Source organism: Arachis ipaensis, chromosome B3, assembly GCF_059453495.1.
Source record: "Arachis ipaensis isolate K30076 ecotype BB chromosome B3, ASM5945349v1, whole genome shotgun sequence".
NCBI lineage: Eukaryota > Viridiplantae > Streptophyta > Magnoliopsida > Fabales > Fabaceae > Arachis > Arachis ipaensis.
This window is the reverse complement of record NC_142438.1, coordinates 40858479-40866683: the sequence shown is the minus strand read 5'-3', so window position 1 is coordinate 40866683 and position 8205 is coordinate 40858479. Positions and strand designations below refer to the sequence as shown.

At 40.4% G+C, this 8205-nt stretch overlaps 1 non-coding gene across 1 annotated transcript; it reads left to right on the top strand.

Annotated features, from left to right (window-relative positions):
- Window positions 1–7108: 7108 nt before the first annotated feature.
- LOC148570388 (small nucleolar RNA R71) lies at window positions 7109–7212 on the top strand. The gene has a single exon (XR_015880404.1). It is a non-coding gene; the product is annotated as a small nucleolar RNA R71 (small nucleolar RNA).
- The last annotated feature ends 993 nt before the right edge of the window (window positions 7213–8205 follow it).

Sequence of the window (8205 nt, the reverse complement as noted above, 5' to 3'; positions counted from 1 at the left end):
TAAGTCCTAACCAACTTACCAAACTAGTTGATAAAAGGCTAGCGTCAATGGAAACAAGAGTCAACTAACTACCCAAGAATTATCACTAAATGTCAGACATTATGACTCTAGTATCCTAGGAACTCAAACCACAAGCCAAGGTGGGAAAATCTACTCAAAATCTAGAGTTGGCATTTTCACAAACACCTTGTATGCATAAAAGTAAAACATGAAAAATTGCAAAGTAAAATGGCAAACTATAACCAACTGATGACTTGCATCATCTACCCTTTTTTCTTGCATAAAAAAGACCATAAAAGGGTATAATCTCATTAGATCATTGCAATTCATGCATTAATTGATGAACATTATAGTACATTGCTTTGAAATGAGTTTGTGCTGAATTTCAGGTGAAAAAGATATCAAAAGGGGGAAGAAAACAACAAAACAAGCTGGGCGTACCACTTAAAGAAAACGCCACAAAATTGCACTGGCGTGGCACGCCAGTACAACTTTCCAGAGAGCAACAATGAAGGCTACCAAAGGGGCGTGGCACGCCAGGCTGGGCGTGGCACGCCAGCTCTAAAATCACTTAGGCGTGCCACTTGAGGAACCAAGCATGGCACGCCAAGCTAAGAAGGACACAAATGAATGGGCGTGCCACTTGAGCAGCTTGGCGTGGCACGCTGGTACAAAATTCCAGAGAGAAAGTTGGAGGCTAAAAAGGCTGGGCGTGCCACTTGAGCAATAAGGCGTGGCACGCCAAGCTTCCACCCTTACTTGGGTGTGCCACTTGAGCATCTGGGCGTGGCACGCCAAGGTACAAAGAAGGCCAAAGTAAAGGCTGGGCATGCCACTTGGTGTCGAAGGCGTGGCACGCCAGCTCAAGATTCGCAACTGGGCGTGCCACTTGAATGCTAGGCGTGGCACGCCAGCTACTAGAACCAAGGCAAATGATGGGCATGGCACGCCAACACCTGGGCATGGCACGCTGGTTATATTTTCCAGAGAGGAAAAAACAAGGCCAACCATATGGGCGTGCCACTTGGTATCGAAGGCGTGGCACGCCAGCTTTAAAAATCACTTGGGCGTGCCACTTGAGTCTCAGGCGTGGCACACCATCATCACCAATCACCCAAGAGAAGACCTGGGCGTGCCACTTGAGTTTTGGGCGTGGCACGCCAAGCAGAGAAGTCAAGCACATGAAGGGCGTGGCACGCCAAGCCCTGGGCGTGCCACATTAATACAACTTTCCAGAGAGATAGATCAAGCACATAGCATGGGCGTGGCATGCCAAACCCTGGGCGTGCCACGCTAGTTCAAATTTCCAGAAGCTAAAAATGCCTGGGCGTGCCACTTGGGCTTGAAGGCGTGGCACGCCAGGCTATCCAAATCTTTAAAAAGGCCTGGGCGTGCCACTTGGGCTCGAAGGCGTGGCACGCCAGGCTATCCAAATCTTTAAAAAGGCATGGGCGTGCCACTTGGGCTCGAAGGCGTGGCACGCCAGGGTGGTCAGTGAAGGGAGGCGTGCCACTTGAGGATTGGGCGTGGCACACCAAGGCAGAATCAGAGTAAGGCGTGGCATGCCACTGAAGCGCCAATCACACGCCAGCTGTGAGATCACGTTTATGAGTTTATTTTCCCTCCAAAATGTAATTTTACTTTCACTTTTGTATTTTTTTTTAATTTGCTAGTGCTAGGAGTAGTATAAATACCCCCTTGGAAGTACTGAAGAAGGGGTTAAGCAGTTGAGCTATTAGTGGAAGCATAGTTAGATTCACTTTTTCCATCTTTTACTTTTTCTTGAGCTATGAGTAGCTAAATTCCCTCTCATTGAGAGAGGGAGCTCTGTTGTACTTGATGGATTAATGATAGTGAATTTCTTCTTCTCTTCATCTTCTCTTTGATTTGCTAGAAGAAATTTCGTTCTTCATGCTAGTGTTCAATCACCTTGGAAAAGGGGTTGAATGCAAAATGGGTTTCATGGGAACTTTGGAAAAGGAAACATGAAATCATGCTAGAAATCCCTTCTCACACTTGAGTAGGATCTGGGTTTTGGTGTTTGGATATGGTGACATAAAATCCTCCCTCTACTTGGACCTATGATGATGTGTGGTATAATCAGGGACCAAGCATATCTCTCTTCATGAGCAATTAGGCCAAGGAATTGGCTATTGATCAAGATCTAAGAGATTGAGTCACCAAGGGAATGGGGCTCAATCAATCATGATTGCCAAGAGGTCAATGAGTTGCATGATTGAAGAGGATATGAGCTAGATTTAATCCAAAGAGACAACATCTCCTAATCTCAATGAATTCCCCCATTCTTATCTTCCACTTTCTTTATAGCTTTCTTTACATTCTGCAATTCCCCATTCCCATTTACAATTAAGTCATTTAAGTTTCTGGTCTTTATTTTTGTTGCCATTTTCAATTCTGCTATTTACTACTTTTCTTTACTTTTGAGTCATTTATATTTCTGCACATTTATAATTCTGTAATCACAATCTATTCTGCTTAGCTTGACTAATTCACCAATTGATTAAAATTGTTCAAATCTATCAATCTCTGTGGATATGATCCCACTCCACTGTGGGTTATTACTTGACGATAATTTTGGTGCGCTTGCCAAAAGAACGGATTCACAAATTTTATAATGGGGTATGAATTCGGTTCATCACCAACTATCAACAAAACCAAATATAAACAAGCAATCAAACATAAAGGAAGCATGAAACATAAATTTCATTAATCAAAACTTCAAGTAACACAAAATTGCAAATATGAACAAGGTAACTTGAACCAAAAGGAAGTGAAAGTAAAATTGCTTTAATTAAAGAGGAAATTGAGAGTACTTACAATTGAAGAAGTAAATTCAAAATCAAGCTTGTTATAAAATGCTACAATGGAAATTGATAAACCCTAGGAGAGCTCTCTACTCTACACTACTCCTACTCCTAATTACTATGCAAAAATATGTAAAAATTATGCTTCAATGCTTCCCCCTTTGATAAGTGTTAAAGTCTCCTTTATATAGCACTCCAAAATAGCATTTCAGCCTTCCAAAAATGAGCAAGGGCCTCCAAATTCGCACAGCACGTGTTTCATTAATGAAATCATGTGCAGGGACCTGTGCGGATGCACAGATGTGTGCGTCTGCACACTCGGCTAAAAATTGACCTGTGCGTACGCACAAGTGCTCATGCGTACACACACATGGAAATTTTTGCTTGTGCGCGCGCACGCAGGGCTATGCGCACACATACTTCGCAGTGTGTGCTTTTCTTGTTTTCTTCCTGTTTTCTCCCTTGTACATGCTTTCTTCCGCTTTTGCCCATCCATTCTTGCCTCCAAGGTCTGAAATCACTCACAAACCATATCACGACATCGAATGACATAAAAGTGGAATTAAAAATCACTAATCTAAGCATTAAAACGCATGTTTTTACATTTAAGATCAAATCAGGGATTAAACACAAAAGTATGCTATTTGGGTGCTTAAGTGTGAGTTCATGTGCTAGAATCCATCCAAATCAAGTCAAAATATATCGAAAAATATGGACTCATCATGTCACAGTTAATAAAAATAAATAACCGGAAGTAGAATCCCGGGTCGTTTCCCTAAGAGTTGACACAATGGTGCAATTTATTGATCAGGGTTTTTCCGAATATTTTTGAGGTTGAGAATGGAAAAATAAATAACTAGAAATTAACGCAATGAGCAAATAACAAGAGATGTTATGTATTTGAAATAAAAGGCCTTGGTTAGGGGAGATAATTGGGGTTTCTATCCTTGTTGTCTTTCCCAAGTATGATAGTAAAGGTTCATTGCTTTCACTTAGTTATCCTCTAACAATTGAAGGAAAGTCAAGTGGTTGTCACTAACTCTGATTCACAAGTCCTAGTCACTTCATAGGGAAGGACTAGAGTTGGTGAAAATTGAGTTAGCCAGCAATTTCCAATTACAGATCAACACTTGAGTATCACAACTCAAGGGATCCCAATTAATCAACCCCTAAGCCAAGTTGAGAGCTTTAAGTCATTAACATGAATGCCATTTTCAATAACATATAATAAGAATAAATAAAAGACATGGTAATTTTGAGAAATTAATTAAATTAAAACTGGCACAAATGATAATCAATACGAATCAAACAAGCAATAGAAATAAATACAAAAATACTTTACTGCATTAATAAAATTCAAAAATAACAATATCCAAACATGAACTCAAAACAATTAAATGAAAAAGAGTAATTGAGTTATTGGAGAAGCAAACTATAGAGATGATGACTTTAATAGAAGGTAGTAGCAGCTCTCTCAAGATCCAATCCAAGGCAAAACTAAGAAATCAAAACCCTAGAGAAAAGTAGTTATTTCTCTCCCTAGAATTCAAAACTAAAACTTAAAACTAAAGTGAAAGTGAAGTGTGTTCAGTCTCAGCTTGCCCCCTGCCTCTAGTATGTGTTTTTGGGCTTGAAACTGGGTCCAAATCAGCCCAGAAATTACCCTAGCGAGTTCTGTTAAGTGCAGCATGTGACGCTCTGTCACGCGTACGCGTCGCTGTAAGATGCTCCACATCATGCGCACGTGTTAGCCATGCGTGTGCGTCGCTCCTCACTTCTCAGCTCCTTAGTTTCTTGTGTTTCTTCCACTTTAACATGCTTCATCTTCATCCTTTAAGCCATTCATGCCCTGTAAACCTAAAAACACTTAACAAACACATCACAACATCAAATGGTACAAAGAAGAATTAAAAATTAATAATTTTAAGGCCTAGGAAGCATGTTTTCAATCATAGCACAAAATTAGGAAGAAAATGAAATACATGCAATTTACATGAATAAGTGTGAGAGAAGTTGACAAAACCCACTCAATTCAATCCAAAATATATCATAAAATAGTAGTGTATCACCTCCTTGTCTAGCGTTCAATGCCAGCAAGGTATCTGCTCCAGGGTGTTCTGTTTCAAGTTCTGACTGTCTCTGTTCCTGTTCTAACTACTGCACATGATCACAAACTTAAAGAAATAATTATGTAAAATAAACTTAAAGAAAAACAGAAATAACTAATTATGGTTGGGTTGCCTCCTAACAAGCGCTTCTTTAACATCACTAGCTTGACGGTTAGCTCCTTACAGAGATGGATAGGGGCTCAGAATTTTGCCCCTTACAGTGAACTTCTTGTCTGTTCTCTCATGGATGAGCTCCACATGTTCTTGAGACAGGATCTTGTTCACAGTATGTGGAATAACTGGATTGTCAGTGAAGACAACTCTCATGCCAGGTGAGAGGCCTTCAGTGGGGATTTTTTTGTCCCTCCAGCCTTTAGGTACCTTCTTCTTAGTACCTTTATTCTCAGTGCTTGAAGATGACCTCCCAACACCAAACTTAGAATTGGTGTCTGGGGATTCTGTATAGCCTTGCACTGAGAAAGATGGTTGGAACACTAAGTGTTGCACAATTGTCTCTCTTTTGTCAGAGGGAGAATTAGGGTTAGGTATCTTGAGTAAGATACAGTCCTCCTGCAATTGCAGGACTAGCTTTCCTTTTGCTACATCAATGATGGCATTGGCAGTGACTAGGAAAGGTCTTCCAAGGATGATAGATTCATCCTCGTCCTCTCCAGTATCCAAGATTATAAAATCTGCAGGGATGTAAAGGTTCTCAACTTTTACTAAGACATCATCTACCAGACCATATGCCTTTTTCATTGACTTGTCTACCATCTCTAGTGAGATTTTTGTAGCTTGTACCTCAAAGATTTCCAATTTCTCCATTACAGAGAGAAGCATGAGGTTTATGCTTGACCCTAGGTCACACAGAGCCTTCTCAAAGGTAATGGTGCCTATGGTGCAAGGAATTAGGAAGCGTCCGGGATCTGGCAGCGTTTTAGGCAATTTCTTTTGAACCAAGGTATTGAGTTCCTTGATGAGCACTGGAGGTTCTTCCTCCAGTGTCTCTGTTCCAAATAACTTGGCATTCAGCTTCATGAGAACTCCTAGGTACCGAGCAAATTGCTCTTCCCTAATTTCCTCTTCCTCATCAGAGGAGGAGTGATCTTCATAATCTATAATTTGTAACAAGGTATTCAATGGAACTTTTATGGTCTCCTCATGAGACTTAGTTGCCTTCATTTCTGCAAGAGGAAGTTTTTAGTGGGCGTTCAATGCCCTACTGCCCCATTACTGGCGTTCAACACCAATGATGACTCTTCCTTGGGCGTTGAACGCCCAGTAGGGACTCCCTTACTGGCGTTCAATGCCAATGATGGCTCCTCTTTGGGCGTTGAACCCCCAGTAGGGACTTTCTTACTGGCGTTTAATACCAGAGTATCCCCTTCAAATTCGGCCTCAACTTATGCAGTGATGACCTTGCACTCTTCTCTTGGGTTTACTTCAGTGTTACTAGGAATAGTGTTAGGAGGGGTCTCAGGGATTCTCTTACTCAACTGACTAACTTGTACCTCTAGATTTCTGATGGAGGACCTAGTTTCTGTTATGAAACTGTGAGTGGTCTTAGAAGGTTCAGAGACTATGGTTGCCAAGTCAGAGAGGCTCTGCTTAGATGTCTCCATCTGTTGCTGAGAAGGTGGGAATGGTGGTCTATTGTTGAACCTATTCTGGGTACTTCCACCTTGTTTATTATTGAAGAATTGTTGAGGCTTCTGTTGATCTTTCCATGAGAAGTTAGGATGGTTCCTCCATGAGGAGTTGTAGGTGTTTCTATAGGGTTCTCCCATGTAATTCACCTCTTCCATTGTGGGTTGATCTGGATCATAAGCATCTCCTTCGTAAGAGGTGTCTTGAGTGTTGCCAGCTGCAGCTTGCATTCCAGTCAAATGCTAAGAGATCATATTGACCTTTTAGGTCAAGATCTTATTCTAAGCCAATATGGCATTCAGAGTGTCAACTTTCAGGACTCCTTTCTTCTGAGCTACCCCATTGTTCACAGGGTTTCTCTCAGAAGTGTACATGAATTGGTTGTTTGCAACCATTTCAATGAGTTCTTGTGCCTCTTTAGACGTTTTCTTCAAGTGGAGTGATCCACCAGCAGAATGGTCCAAAGACATCTTGGACATCTCAGATAGACCATCATAGAAGATACCTAAGATAGTCCATTCTGAGATCATGTCAGGAGGACATCTTCTGATCAGCTACTTGTATCTTTCCCAAGCTTCGTAGAAGGATTCACCCTCTTTCTGTCTGAAGGCTTAAACTTCCAACCTGAGCTTGCTCATCTTCTGAGGTGGAAAGAACTTGGCCAATAAAGTATTGACCAACTTCTCCCAAGAGTCTAGGCTTTCCTTAGGTTGAGAGTCCAACTATATCCTAACTCTGTCTCTAACAGTAAAAGGGAAACCATAAGCCTGTAGACCTCAAGATCCACTGCATTGGTCTTAACAGTATCACAAATTTGTAAGAATTCAGATAGGAATTGATGTGGATCTTCCAATGGAAGTCCATGAAATTTGTAATTCTGTTGCAGTAGAGAGACTAATTGAGGCTTTAGCTCAAAGTTGTTTGCTCTAATGGCAGGTATAGAGATGCTTCTTCCATAGAAGTCAGAAGTGGGTGCAATAAAGTCACCAAGAACTTTCCTTACATCTCCTCCATCATTCGAATTGGCTGCCGTGTTTGCACTTTCAGCTTTTTGTTCGAAAAGTTCTGTTAGGTTTTCTCTAGAGTGTTGTGCTTTAACTTGTTGTAAATGCCTCCTTAGAGTCCTCTCAGGTTCAGGGTCAGGGTCAGGATTAAAGACAGATTATTTATCTCTGTTCTTGCTCATAAACAAGAAAAAAAAAACCAAGAAAGAAAGAGAATGGGAGTTTCTATGTCAGAGTATAGAGAACTCCCAGTGAGATATGAAGAAGAAAGAAGAATGAAGGTAGAGGAATGAGAAGAAGAATTTGAATAGAGGGGATAGGAGAATTCAAAAATTAAGAATAAAAAGGAAAATTAGAAGTAAAATGTTTTTATTTTTATTTTATTTTATTATTGAATTCAAAAAACAAGAGAGAAATTAAAAGCTAATAAACTAAAAAGATTTGAAAATTAGAAAGTGATTTTCGAAAAAGAAGAAAGAGAAAGAGGTAAGAAGTTTTTGAAAATAGAAGAGAGAGGAATTAGTTAGGAAGTTTTGAAAAAAAAGGAAGGAGAAAGGGGAGTATTAAAGAGATACCAAACTTTTAAAATTAAAATAAGATAAAACAAGTAACTAATTAAGA